Genomic DNA, 14,745 nt, shown 5'->3' with positions numbered 1-14,745 from the left:
GTATTTTACATCAATGCGTATTATACTCGGCCAAATACGGTATTTTATTGTCTTTAATTTATGTTTTTAATAAAATGACTAACAGTTATCACGTTAGTCTATGTGTTTCACCTTGCATACCCCTTAAACTGAAAGATAATCCCTTAATTGCCCCCAAGCTATAAGCTACTCGTCCCCCTGGACAACTGCGTGCGTTCATGCGTGAAGTGATTTCCTGTGGCTAATTAGTAATGAACACCTGGTTAGATAAACTTATCTGTGTGCTTTGAATATACAAGTCTGACATTGTTATCCCGATTGTCAAAATTCAGCGGTAGGGAAACTTTTAAAATCTGAAATTTTAAGGTGATTTTTTTTTCAAATCGGGAAATTAGGGCAATTTTTCTCTCCCGATCGGGAAGGCGGGATGAAAGGGTAAAATCGGGAGGATCCCGCCTAAATCGGAAAGTTTGCATGTATGCCTCAAAATTCCAACCCTTACAAAACAAGCAGTTTTTTTCCCAGAAGACATTTGTTTAAAACAATAATTGATGTTGATGTTTAGGGTTTTTAGTTTCCCCATTCCTGGTTGGTAGAGTTTGTGGACAGCTAAGTCGATATACTGAGGTCACCTCTACATCTCCAGAGCTGCTCAACAGGTAAACCAGAGGTCTTAATGCATCAAAAATGTGTTGATTTTATTTGAAATGAAGTTGACATTAATTTGTACTTATTTGCAACTCTAATTTTGCTTTTGGACATAGCCAAAAATTTAAGGAAAGCCAATCTAGTTGTAGAATGAATTATTTTGTGATTTAATGACCTCATTAAAAATACTATTCTCAAAGATACCAATAAAAATCACGAAAATACTTCATTGCAGTTGATACTTGATTTGAAAAGTAGTGGTCATAAGAGGGTTTGTGTCCATACACATATACATACCCTCTCAAAACACCATGCGCAATGCTGTGGTTTCTGAGGACTAAATCTCCACATGACACATAAAGTTTATAGCCATTCTCTTTAACCACTTAAACTTCGTTGACATGCATGGTCACCGATTTTAATGAAACTTCACCCATGCTTAGTACTTGACCCCAGAAACAAATATCAAACAAAATTTCGTTGCTATGTGTCTCGGTTGCTATGGCAACAGCCGGAAAAGTTTAAAAAATCGAGATTTTCAGCCACTTTAAATCTTGACTGTGGCTTAATAAAAACTAGAAAAGCAAACAAACCATTCTCACAAAAACATGACACCTTAATGTCACTTATACTGTAAAGAAACTGTTTAGATTATATCTCTAAGTAAGTGGTAACCAAGGGTACTTTTGGAATACATTTAAAATGCTGAAATATGCTGAAAAACACTCCGTATTCACTAATGGTAGGTGTTACATGCTCAAACTCAATCAATGACTTAAGAAAAACAATGAAAATGTTTGACCTTAAGTATATAAGTATAAGCAATATTATTCTATAAATATTTTTTATGGTTGCCATGGTAACACAGTGTAACCATGCAAAACCAGTAACTAAGATTGGGTTAATCCTACTGTCTTGAGGAAAAACATGAAAATCCAAGACTGGTAAATATGCATCCTCAGGACCTTGCAACACCAAAACCATAAAAAAAATTTTGGGTATAATTGCTACTTTGCAGTGTTACCATGGAAACAAAGTACCAGTGCTTAAAAGTGAATTATTTTCACTGCATTAAGAATTAAATTGCCATTTAATCAAGAAACAAATTAAAGGACTCAGTTTGAATAGTACTTATCTGTTAGAACTGAAGTTGAATATCATATATTGATAAAATTTGATAAATAAAACAACACTATTGCTATGGTTACCAAGAAGGGAAAATGTTCATTTTGTGAACTTTGTCAATATTAAACCCTGTGTGCCAACTTCTTGCATCCACTAAGAGATTGAATGATAGTCAAAATTAAAAGTCAAGTTAGCTGTTAATAAATATCAATCATAAAAATTTTGGGAATCTACATTTAAAGGTACGTATCCAAGGAAAGAAAATATTTTTCAGTTTTTTAAGCATATATTTTCTGCTTATTTCCATAGCAACGCTCTATTTAAAGAATCTAATCTGAATTTTTTCAAGTGGGAAAACTTAGACCACACCAACATCTTATAGAAACTGGTCATTAGTTATGAGGAAATGTGCTTTTTTTAAAAGATAGGATCAGATTTATACATACATCGTGTTACTTTGAAGGCTCTCTGTGGTATAAAAACCTTGGCAACCATTGCCGACCAAAATGAAATATCATATTTTGTTCTTGGTATATGTTTCAAGGCTCTTTTTTCTATTATTTGGTAACATTTAATCCTATAATTGCTTTTTATTTTTACGTGTATGACTTTATAAAATTCAATGAATATTTCTTTTACTTTTGAATACTTTGTTACCATAACAACGTATGTAATAGCTGATTTACCAAAAATATTTATCATGCATTTAAGACATCTGACCTTCAAATTTTGGAAACAGTCATTGCCAATTGTTTGCTTTGCCGCAAATGTTAGCTATGGGGCTCTAAACATGTTAAATATGCCATTTTTCGAACTTTAAGACATGTTGCCATGGTAACTATAAAACATAGCAACTAATTTTTGCCTGATTTCAGTTTAGGGTATCAATGACTTTTATCATAGAGAGTTTGGAGAAATTCTGAGACTATGCGTGTCACAGCTCCTATATAAAATTTCAAATCATTACAGAGAATGGCTCTCAACATGATTATGCACTCATTAATCCCTATTTACTGCAGGTTCCTCCAGTCTACAGTGGGTGGTCTCCATGCCACACAACCCCCACCATCAGAATATCAGCCATCAGGGCTGTGTACAGTTATTGTCAACACCTCAAGTCTGCCAACACCACTAGTACCTCGTACCATTCCTACCCAACACTCTGGACGGCCTCCTGTCGATAGCCACTCAGTTCTCCTCAGATGTTTTATCCCTGTGTCTAGAAACCATGTCTATTCTATTATCAGTAAGTGTACCCACTCTGAAGTTAAGATCACCAAGACAGCTGGTTTATTATTGTTGGTTGTGATATAACTTTGTTAATATTGTTCCTAAAAACTGTGTTTATTACTGTTAAGACCCACTTTTACAAATTTTGAACTATAAGTAATGTATTTACATACATATATACCAAAGTTATCTACATAGACCATTCCAGTTTTTCTATTGTAAGAAAAATGTTTTTCTTATTCACATTTTTCCCCCCTAGGTTGACAAGGCTTTTACAGCTACTGTGGAAAGCAAAGTTACTCCACTTACCATTGCAGTCTTTCTGAAATTCTCATCTGGTAGGTTACTGTACAAGTTGAAATAGGCATTTTCAGATCCATCAAGTTGTAAATCAAAAGCACTAATTGTGTAAAAAGATTAAAATTTAAAAACTGCCACAAGCAAGAGAGGATTTTTCAATGTTTTTGCCTTTTTTATGCACAATTTCCTATGAGCTGTGTGTTTTAGAGTCCATCAATGTCATTATACATTTATTGCATGATAGTCAGGGAAATATAATACTTATTTCTTATCTAGCTTATAACACGAGCTTTGATTGGTTACAAAGTTGGGTGTAAATATCCGTGCACCCGACTTGAGCCGGGTGTAAATAAAACATGACGTCACAATGCATACATTCTCTATTATAAAAACAAGTTATCTAATCGATAGATTGAGACAAACGCTATATGTTTACAAAGCATTTTTATGATCACAGAGGAAATAAATTCGTTATCCAGGTCCAATCAAGGGTGTACGGGGATTTACCCCGGGTTGTATTCCATACACCCTTCGGCCTCAGGGTGTATGGAAAAAACCGGGGTAAATCCCCCGTACACCCTTGATTGAACCTGGATAACTAAAATTATTCAGTCAAGAAAAATCATATTTCCCAAGGGACTTGCCCGAGGGGAATATGATATTTCTTGGCTGAATAAGTATTCATGTTTCCCAAACATTCATGCAATGAATTGTTTATTATCCGAAACAAGCAAAAACGTTGAAATAAAAAATAACTTTCGTATTCGGCACCGCTCTCAAATTCACTTTCATTTTTAACGTACAAGTTCCTGAAACCTTTTGACACATTTCTCACCAATAATTTTGTGACATAAACCAGTCTATTGTGACGTTGACTACTCTCAGGAGTTTTCTTTATACGAACAATAACTATATTGCGGGAAAATACACTAGGTTCCGAAGAGGTGGAATATCAGGAAAAGCATGCTGACAATCTTTATATGAAATTTTATAGCCCATCACGTGATAAGCTATAACCAATCAGATAACGCATTGTGTAGAATAATTATAATGAGGTATAATAAGATTATTTATATGATTATAAAACTCTTCCATGTCTCTGCACTGGAAACCTTCCCCATTTTTGACAAAACATAAATAAGAAAACATATATTATAAATGTATGGATAAATCTCGTCTCCAGTGAAATGTATTACAGACCTGTTTACTCTTACCATTTCGCCGATTTTGTACGGATTTTTGGTCCAGAATACGTCTCACGTTTTGCTTTATGAAAATACGGAAATGAAACCTTTTTAGAATTTAGTAGTTAAATTTCAATGTGACTGTCTCATTTTTCAAGCTTTTTACTTATGAAAAAGATTAAACACAGAAGTTACGTTGCTTTGCCAAAAGCTGTGGTATAAAATGACTTATAAAAATATTAAAATGTTTTATTAGGCCAGGTAAAATTAATTTTAGATTCTCATCCTAATTAGCTAAAAAATTCGGGGGGGGGATTTTATTTTTTATTTTTTAAATTGTAAGTATCAACAAAACATGGACTCTTCGTACACTTTTTTTTTATAAGTGAATGCCAATAAGAATAGATTTTATTTTTATGCCCCCAATTTTTTGGGGGTTTGTTTTTGTCCTGTCTGTTTGTTGTTTATCTTTTTGTCTGTTTGTCTGTTTTGTAACTTTAACCTTCGCCAAAATTTTTAAAACCCGTAAGAGATAGAGACTTCATATTTGGAATGCATACTCCATTTATAAAGTCCTCTCAAATGACATCAAGGTCAATGACCTTGTGACCTTGACTGTGACCTTTATGCTAAAAATAGCTTTTTCCACTGTTTGTATAACTTTTTAACAATAGGAGATAGGGACTTTATTTGGTTGCATACTCCACTAATAAAGTCCTTTCAAAGGAGAAAGGAATGTTTGTGACCTTGACTGTGACCTATATGCTAAAAATAGCTTTTTACACTTTTTGCCATAACTTTTGAACACTAAGAGATAGAGACTTCATATTTGATATGCATACTCCACTAATAAAGTCCTTTCAAACACACAAGGTCAATGATCTTGTGACCTTGACTGTGACCTTATGCTAAAAATAGCTTTTTACACTTTTTGCCATAACTTTTGAACACTAAGAGATAGAGACTTCATATTTGGAATGCATATCCACCGATTAAGTGCTTTCAAATACACCATGGCAATGACCTTGTGCCTTGACTGTGACCAATATGTTTAAAAATAATTTTTTGAATTTTTTCCACCGGGCGCATGTGTTTCACAAACACATCTTGTTTTCATATTCTTTTAAATATTTAAAGAAAATTCTTGCTTAAATTATTAGATATTTATTGTTAATTAACAAATTATAAATACACATATACGGCACACACAAAACAAAATGAGGGGGGGTTTCTGATACCAATAAATTTTGTATCACGACTTCTATGGGCCCTTTTCCCAAAATACCCTTTAGTTTTACCTACAAATCCCTCTGTTTTCTGTAAAATATCATAATTTCCACCTTCCTCAAAAATTGGATCGTTCTTGAGACATGACATGTTCGACAATAAAATAGGTCATATTTAAAAAATTTATAAAATATTCTAATAAAATATCCTACTGAAAAAACCAACCTAAAGTTTTAAGATTTAACATTTTCTTCACTAAACATTCTCTAAACTCCCTACGATTTTTTTTTTTTTAAACCAAAATCACACTCAATTGGAATTTTAAAACTTTACCGGGGTTTTCATTTTCCATGTCTATTTTTATACTTATTTTTTAAAAAATCTTTAAAAACTTGCTTATGCCAGTGATGGTATCTAGATGTGTTTATGCTATTATTTTTTTCTCTGCCTATCTATACTGAAATTAATTTTTTCCCTTACATATTTAAACTGCTTTTATTGCCGATTTTTCTCCATTTTCCATGGCTCTTTTGCTATAAATGCGCACCGTTTTAAACAACGGGAGATAACTCTTAAACTTCACCCAAATTCTTACTGAATAAAAATACATGAAAATCCTTTTTAACTCCCAAAAATAAAAAAAAAAACGCCGGGGGGGGAGACTTTGAGAGGGGCAGGCGGGGATGAGAATTAAAATTAATTTTATCTGGCCTTATCAGAAAAGCAGTTGTTTCGTAAAATTGAAAATCGATGGAATATAAATTTTATGGAAACCCCAAATCTCACGGACAAATCTAATCAAAAATACAGTGAGGCAATGATATGGGTAAACAGGTCTGGTATTAATTATATTTCAGACCCAGTGGTTGTGAACATTGTCCAGGATATCTTTAAGGAGTTGGCCAGAATGAGAGCACGGGGGGCCCCCCTAGAACATCGACTCCTCCCCACACTCGTCAGTATTCTACGGGCCCCCAAAAAAGTCCCTGTCAGTCTGCCACCAGTAAGTCTGATAAAAGAATGGGGGGTCGGATTAAAATTTTAAAAAATTCAAATTTTAGTGATTGTTTAAGTTTCAGTTTTTTTTTTGAAATTTATTGATGTGGGCGGCAGAAGTACTGTTATTGTAGTTCTGTTTGATTGTTAGTTCTACATACATGTGTATTATTGTGTAAAGAATGCAAACTTTGATATTAAGGCTTGAATTTTTACAGTGTTTCTTAACCAGCTTAATTAAAGTTCATTAATGCTGAGAAATGTTTACAGAACCAAATTAAAAGATGCACATGTATCTTGTATGCTGTATGATGGACAAATGTTTTCAGTTTAAAACTAAATGTTTGAAATTTCGGGTATTTTAGAAATGATGGAAACCATGGTGGAGCACACACTGGTCCACTCTCAGAGGCCATGATAAAGACGGGCTTCCCTGCCGTGGTTCCTGCCCACCGGTTTAATGCAGCCATGCAGAACGGAGGAGATTTTTTTAAAGAGCGTTTCTCTCTGTACGTTAGAACAGGTCATGGCTTGGCATGATGAACAAGGTGACAACACGTACAAGGAACAAGCTAGATGTTAAATGCTTTTGGAACTTTGAAGTTTGTGCATTGAAGCAGTAAAATTTATTTCAGGTAACAATGGCCTATACTACATCATGCAGGTGATATCAAAACGCTGGCCCCCAAAACCTCAGAGCACACTGCTTCCTTTGGGGGTAGACTGGTCTCCATTGTGATAACAAAAGTCGGGAACCAGCTGGGGGAAAAACCCTTTGACCTATTTTAAGACTAGTTCTAGTAAGTGCAGCAAGCGGAAACACTAAGCGTATGGAGGTGGCCTATCGAGGCTAGCCAGATAAGTGTTCATTTTAGATTTTACTATAAAGGTATTGATAAATGTTGGATGTTTAAAATTTCATTGCTGTTATACCTGTTGTAGAGTTTAGTGATGGTTTTTGCCCATTTGATGATCAGTAAATGTCAGCTGTTCTGGATTTCCTGACCAATGCCCCAGGCCCAAAAGGAAAACCCCCCTTTTGAGTTCGTCCTCACAGAGTGGTGTTCTAAAACAGCATCTCTTCTACGGCAATTATGAAAAAAATTTTAAAAATAAACGAAATATCAAATTAAAGTTGGAGTATTTTTAAAAGGAAATTCTCTTTGTAATAGAACTATGTGAAGTTGAGAATTAAATATTGGGGAACTTGAAATGCATTGTCAAATTCTAAATTACAAAACAGTAAAAATAAAATCCTTTACATTTCAGCACTGTTGCACTCTGCAAGCTTTTTTTACATGCAATACAGACCAATGACACAAGGCTAAAAAAATTCTAATACAAGGGGAGGAGATAGAACAGCCAACTAAAGGAATTAGAACCAGGTCAAAAACAGCCAATGGAGGTAAAATAAATGGGAAAAACCAAATATTCCAAAAGAAACTTTTTTTAAACAAAATATGAAGCTAAAAATAAAATTGCAAGTTGTTTAGAATTGTTCCCTGCACCATTAAAATGACCCCGTGTGGGAAAAGGATAAATTAAGATATCTTTTCATTTCTAACTGTTTCCCTGGTCTATTATCACAAGCACAACCAAAACAATATTAAAAAAAAAAGCAAGGTTCTTCAATGATGGAAGATAATTTTAAAAAAAGTCAGAAAACAGGGCTCTCGATTCTCTAAATCTGGGGCCAATATTCGGCCCGTTCAATGCAAAAGAGGTACCGTTTTTCCCAAAAAAAGGTGTAAATTTCCCAATATTCATAGCAAAACATTAATTAAAAAATAAAAGTCCATGAAACTTAATCGCAAAAAACCGTAAACAAAAACACTTGCAAATGAAAGGAAATGACCTTTTTTATTATTCGCGCCAAATGATTCGTAGACCGTTTGGGAACCCAGGTTATTTTTTTTAAAAAATGTGTACCAACTATGAGTGCAGAATATCTTGTCATTTTTTTCGACTAAAAACATTATTTTGGTTTCAAAAATAGACATTTATTTAAACATTAGTAAGCTGCACCTAGAAACATACCCACGTTTCAGCATATTAGTCTGTGCTGTATTGGTAAGCAAAGTTTTTATGTGATCAAGGAAATTCAGGATTATGTGACTAGCGACTGTCAGTCAGAAAGACTAAACCGCAATATCAACACTAAAGATAGTAATGACAAAGCTAATGTACCTTCATAAATAGCCTCTCCCCATGTTTGTTCTGTTCAACTGTTTATTCAAAACCAGAGTTAAATTGATGACAAAATGCTAGAAAAGCAAAATTTGAGGATTTTTAAAATAATTTTTGGTTATCCAACTTTTCCCAAAATGACGATTTTTTTCCCAATTTGAACCCCCCGGCCCCAGTCCCTAAAAGTGGTGTGAGAGCCCTGGAAAATAATAAGTTCAGTGTTTATTGAGCATTTATTAACAGTTTAAATTTAACATCAATTAAAAAAAGTTATCCCTACTTCCTGGGTCTGAAACCCATTAGGCAACTATTACAAACAGTAAAAAAGCTAGCCTGTAGAGAGTTTTTTCATGTACAATAAAACATTTCATATCAAATTCCAGGGATGAACCAATCTGCTTCATTAAGTGTATTCATTATATTTAGTTTGAAATAATCTTAATTTGCTATAAGAGTGTATTACTGTAATTCATCCCCATTTACAGATAAGGGCCACACCAATTTGTAACATAGTTCTTCGGATTTTAACAATAACAAAGGGCAGCAAAAAAATATTTTACAAATATTTGTTTTTTATTTAGCAAAATTAAGGGGCGACGAATATAATTAATATTAGTGGCAAAAATTTTAATTCTTCTATAGTACACAAGGGTGTGCAATTGAAAAAAAAAACAAGTACTTTCCCACGGGCTAGTGGCAGCTTTCAAGTTAATAGCCCCTAGTAAAAAGTTACTAACCCAAACAAGGGGCAAAAATTAAAAAAAAAAACTAATCTGGAGAAGAAATTATTTGCTGAAAAATCAGGGTACTGGGGTCATTCTTTTTAAAATTAAAGTTAAAAATTCTCACTATCAATATTAATATGCATAAATTATTATAAAAAAAAATTAAATTAATTTAAATGAACTATCTTCCCTTTTTTTTTTTTTTTTTTTATCACTGCACTAGCTATTTTGAATAAAATCAAAATTTATTTTGTTTTCATCTTTAATCATTAAATACACTGGAAATATATTTTATGTGAGTCACAAAACACTTATCTTTCAGTTATTGGATAATTGTAAATACTTTAATAAGATATTGCATGTATTTACCATAAATGGAGGAATGAGGAAATTCGGTTTGGAAAAAACATATTTTTTTAAGAAAAAAAAAGTCAGATAGAACTACAAAACAGATAAGATTATGGAGATTTATTGACAATAGGGGCATGTTGTCTGGAAAATTTTAACTGGTTGGGAATTTTTTAACAAATACAAATGAAAATACCGATTGTTCTTGTAATGCTGTATTGCGGGGTAGTTATGTTTTTTACTAGCCCGACGAGCTACCTCCTTGCAGAAAACAACTAGCCCGATCCCCAAAAATGGTAGCCCCCGTTGTTTGGATATGCTAATTGCCCACCCCTGGTACATACAAACAGTTACACAGGCATCTTGCAAAACTTTTCAGACTGCTACAAAGTACAAACAAACACTAAAACCCGCGCTTCTTTCATACAAATTTCCAAGTCTTTTAAATGCGTTTTGTGTAAAAAATCGAAAAAAAAAATTTATTCGGATATTTTTTGCGCGCGCGCGAAATTTATTTTTTTAATATTATTATTTGGATTTGTTAAAGAAAAGCGGCGAACCGACAACTATATTAGAAATTGGTATGGCCTAACTTTAATTTTGTTCCAGAACCTGTCAGGGACCACAATTCCAGTCCTGGTGAAAATCTACAAGCTGTTGATCAATGAGCTGTCCAATCAGATTGAGGCTAACATGTGTAAGAACGGGAAGGATAGGAGGACGATGAAGATGAAGATGACTGGGAGGAAGATGATGGAGATGAAGAGGTTCAACTAAGGGGACAAATCTTTGACCTCATTGACAGCATGGCAGCCGAGTTCAACGGTTTAAAAGCAACTCCCTTACTCAAACAGTTTTTGCCATAATGCTGTTTTCTTAATTATTTTGACATAAACATATTTTGTAATAATTTGGGAATGATGTCATAAACATAGGCCTGTTTATTCTTACGAAATTTTAATAAATATTTAAGGTTATGATGTAGATGAAGAGGAAGAAAAAATCCGGATTTCTCAAAAGATCCAACTTATCAGATAGATTTACAGGTGAGTGTGTGAAGAATGTGTGTTAAGTTCGTATAGCTGTAGTCTTAATATTGGTAAAGGGTATTCAATTCAAAAACAAAAATAACATTAACAAGCGTTGCGAGCAACGGGAGGTTTTGCCCAAATTTATAAAAAAAAAAACGAAAATTCGAGGTGAAAAAGTAAAGAAAAAAATTAACACGGGGGATGAACCCGGGTCACAAGCGTGAAAAAACCCAAAGCGCTAACCATTTAGCCATTGGGATCGCCGCTTCAAATTTTTAAATGCAAATATCTCGAGATTGGCTATTTCAGTTTTAAAACAAATTACATATTTTGCATTTGCAAAAGAGTCTCTATGTAAGCCAAAGAAAAAAATTTTAAAACCGAAAATTAAAAAATTATTTTTAAATTTTGTTCCGGTAGCAACCGGAAATACTAACGACGCACGAAAAGGTGATTTTGCAAAGCCATAATCATGAACTATCATCTCCATTAAATTCCAGTTCATAGCTTAAGCAGTTTTTGCTATTTGTGGTACAAAATTGATTTTTAAAATCAGGGAAAATTTCCCTATCTAACGGGAATATGTTTAACAACAAAAATTTTCAATAAGGTTAGATCAGTACCTTTTTATTGAAATTTTATGAGAATCGGCCCTAGTTTCAAAATTGGGGGACAAAACGGTAAGAATAATAATAATAATATAATAAAAGGGAAAAAGAAACCAACGAAAAAAATAAGGTCTTCCTTGGGGAGGAAACCTTAACTTTTGACCTACAACCCCCCCCCCACCCAACCCCCCACCAAAAAAATGAAATGGCACAATTATTCTTGTAAATGACATCCAGTATCCTTTAAAGTTACATTTTGTGGTAAAATCACTATTTGTTTTTTTTTAGGCCTACCTTACAGAATTTCTCCAGTCACTTTTCCCCGCAGTCCTTTTCAGTACATTCAGTGCACATCACAACGAATCAGAGAAACACGTTCTACGGACAATTAACATAAAAGTCTGACACAACCCCCCCTACCTGTTAAATTTTTAAATTTTAATCTTTTAATTTATCAATACCAATTATGATTAAATATTCAATTTTTTTTTATTTACACAATGAAAGTGTGAAATTTGAAACCATTGCATGTGTGAGTGAAAGTGTGGCTGTTTTATTTTTAAATTTAAAAAGTTTGGTTTTCGGGGTTTGATGGAAATTTTTAAGTTGATGAGGAAAAAATTAACCAATATTTAGCAAAAATAAAAAACTAATTCCCTTTTTTTAACAAGTAATTCAGAAATTTATGTCCCCGCTTGAAAAAGTTTGTTTTCCCCCACTAATTTGTAGAATTATTTAAAATATACATTATACTGAAGGAAATAAAATACATGTATGTCAATATGCATATAAAGATTTGATTGCTTATTCTTTATTATGTGTATAGAAGTTTTTTTTTATGGAATATTTATCACACTGTAATGGTGATTTTTTAAACCCCATAAATTTTTCATATCACATGCTAAATACTATCATTTAGTAAAAAAAAAAAAAATTTAAAAAAAAAAAAAAAAAAAAAAAGGTTCATCCGAGATTCAATCCCGGGACCTCTCACATTTGAAGCGAGAGACATATCCACTAGACCACGGAGTCGCTTTAATCGGAGTGAAGTATATTCAGAAAAGAAGTAACAAAAATGTATATATTATGTTTTCATGTTGGTATTTCAAAATTTTACACAATCCATTTTTGATTTATTTAGCCTTTATTAAACAGTTCTAATAGATGTAATAAGAACATAAACCGCCGAGAATCTGTTTTATACGCAATAACTCTCCTTGCCCCCGCGCTAAAAATAGCGACATGTAATACTATAAATACTAATAAAACAAACGGGGTGGGGCACTTTGAGAGGGGGAGAGACGTCCTAGGGAGTTTTGGTATAAAATTACATTGCATAAGCTCAAAATCTTTTAATTTATCCCCCGGAAATGATAGTGTTACACACAGACAGAATGTATAAATTTACGATTTAACTTTTACCTTTTGACCTCAAAATCAATAGGGGCTTTTTTGGCCACAGGGAGTTGTTATGTAAAATTTTATTGCAATAGCTCAAATGGTTCTAGAGATTGTTAAACAAATGTTTTAACAACAGAATTTGCTTAATTAGACCTTGACCTTTGACCTTTTGACCTAAAATCAATAGGGGTCTTCTTTAGTCCATAGGGAGTTGCTATGCTAAATTTCATTGCAATAGCTCAAAGGGTTCTAGAATCTGTGGGAAAAAAAACGTTACAACAGCAGAAAGACGGACGGACGGACGGCAAACCCAAATTAATATCCCCCACTTTTCAAGCGGGGGACAATAAAAAAAAGGGTTTGTGAATTTTTAAGGAGTTTTAATCAAAGGATTTTCAAAAAAATATTCAATCTTTTTAATGAATTTGTGATCTATTAGTATGTTAAAAAGTTATGGCATGGTTTTAACCAAGAAAATACTTTTGTTGACAGAGATGTCTACAAATGAAGTGATGTGCAATACTCTTTTATAAATAAATCTGTTTAAGTTGTTTGAAAATGCTTTCTTTTTGTTGATATAATTTAAAGAAAAAAATGGTTTTTGTATGGATGATGCCCTGGTATCAGTCTGGGCTAATGGAAAAGTGATGTTTCTGTTTTTGAATATAATAGTACATACATGTATGACAAAAGGCATAAAGAAAAAAATTATATTTTTTCCCAAAAAAACGTTTTGTTGTAAGATATGATAATAGTTTCCTCCTTTAAATGTTCATCATGTAGTTAGAATATTGCTTTTTGATAATGTTTAGCAATGTAGGAAAGGATTTGATGATTTGTTTATAAAAATACTAGCCTCAGTTTTTTTGAAACAACACATTTCAAAGCACATTGATTTCAAAAATTTTAAAGGGCCCACTTTTAAAATCCTATTGCTTAATTAAAATATTTCTGATATAATTACACTGTATTGGGTAAGAATCGATAAGCCATAAGTTGGTGCATCATAAGATCTCAAACAAAAAAAAGGTCACATTGACCTGATTTTGAAATTTCACAGCTATATCTAAAGGAGAATTACATGTATGTATGTTGGTAGTCTCCTTGTATAAGAGTACTTAGTGTAATTGAAACTAAAAACAAGGGCGTGGGGTCACTCTTCTGATGAATTTGAAGCCTCTTTAGTATCCTACGTATTTTTGTAAACTTTTAACATTTTCAACTTCTCCAGAATTAATTTTAACCAAACTTGCCAAAAGGGATTCAATTTCTTTTAAAAAGGGCCACATCCTCTAAATGGAGAGATGATTAAATATTTGATGGGATCTTTTCATTATCTCTTCTTGGGAAGCGTTTGGCAAAAAAATGATATGTGTGAAACTTCATGACTTTGTATAAATTTTTAAATCCTGACCCCTGGGTATAGGGTGAGGCCACAAAAGGGGATAAAATTCAACAGAGAAACATTACTTGAAAACTCTTCTCAAGAATACGCAAAACCATGATTAAACTTTTTGATGTGGGAGTGCAAGCTCTTCTGAGTCAAAAGTTCAAGGGGCTACTGATTTGGCCAATGGCCATTTGTGCAGAAAAGTTTTTGAGCTGTTTGAGATCCCAGTGAGGTCAAGACTATAGATTGGAGACCTGTGTGAGATTACTAGGAGTATGACAAGGAGACTGAGACATCGCATGTTCCAAAACCAGAGATTACTGCGAGATCATGGTGAGGAGACTTAGAACCGTGTGAGAAATAAAT

At 33.2% G+C, this 14,745-nt stretch overlaps 1 pseudogene; it reads left to right on the top strand.

The window, feature by feature from the left end:
• The first annotated feature begins 544 nt into the window (after positions 1-544).
• On the top strand, positions 545-11,993 carry LOC134276553 (importin-9-like; annotated as a pseudogene).
• The last annotated feature ends 2,752 nt before the right edge of the window (positions 11,994-14,745 follow it).

The sequence above is a fragment of the Saccostrea cucullata genome, unplaced genomic scaffold, assembly GCF_032062105.1.
Source record: "Saccostrea cucullata isolate Sc308-1 unplaced genomic scaffold, CSIRO_AGI_Scuc_v1 ctg14777, whole genome shotgun sequence".
NCBI lineage: Eukaryota > Metazoa > Mollusca > Bivalvia > Ostreida > Ostreidae > Saccostrea > Saccostrea cuccullata.
Note: the sequence above shows the minus strand (reverse complement) of the source record. Positions and strands in the feature narration are given on the sequence as shown.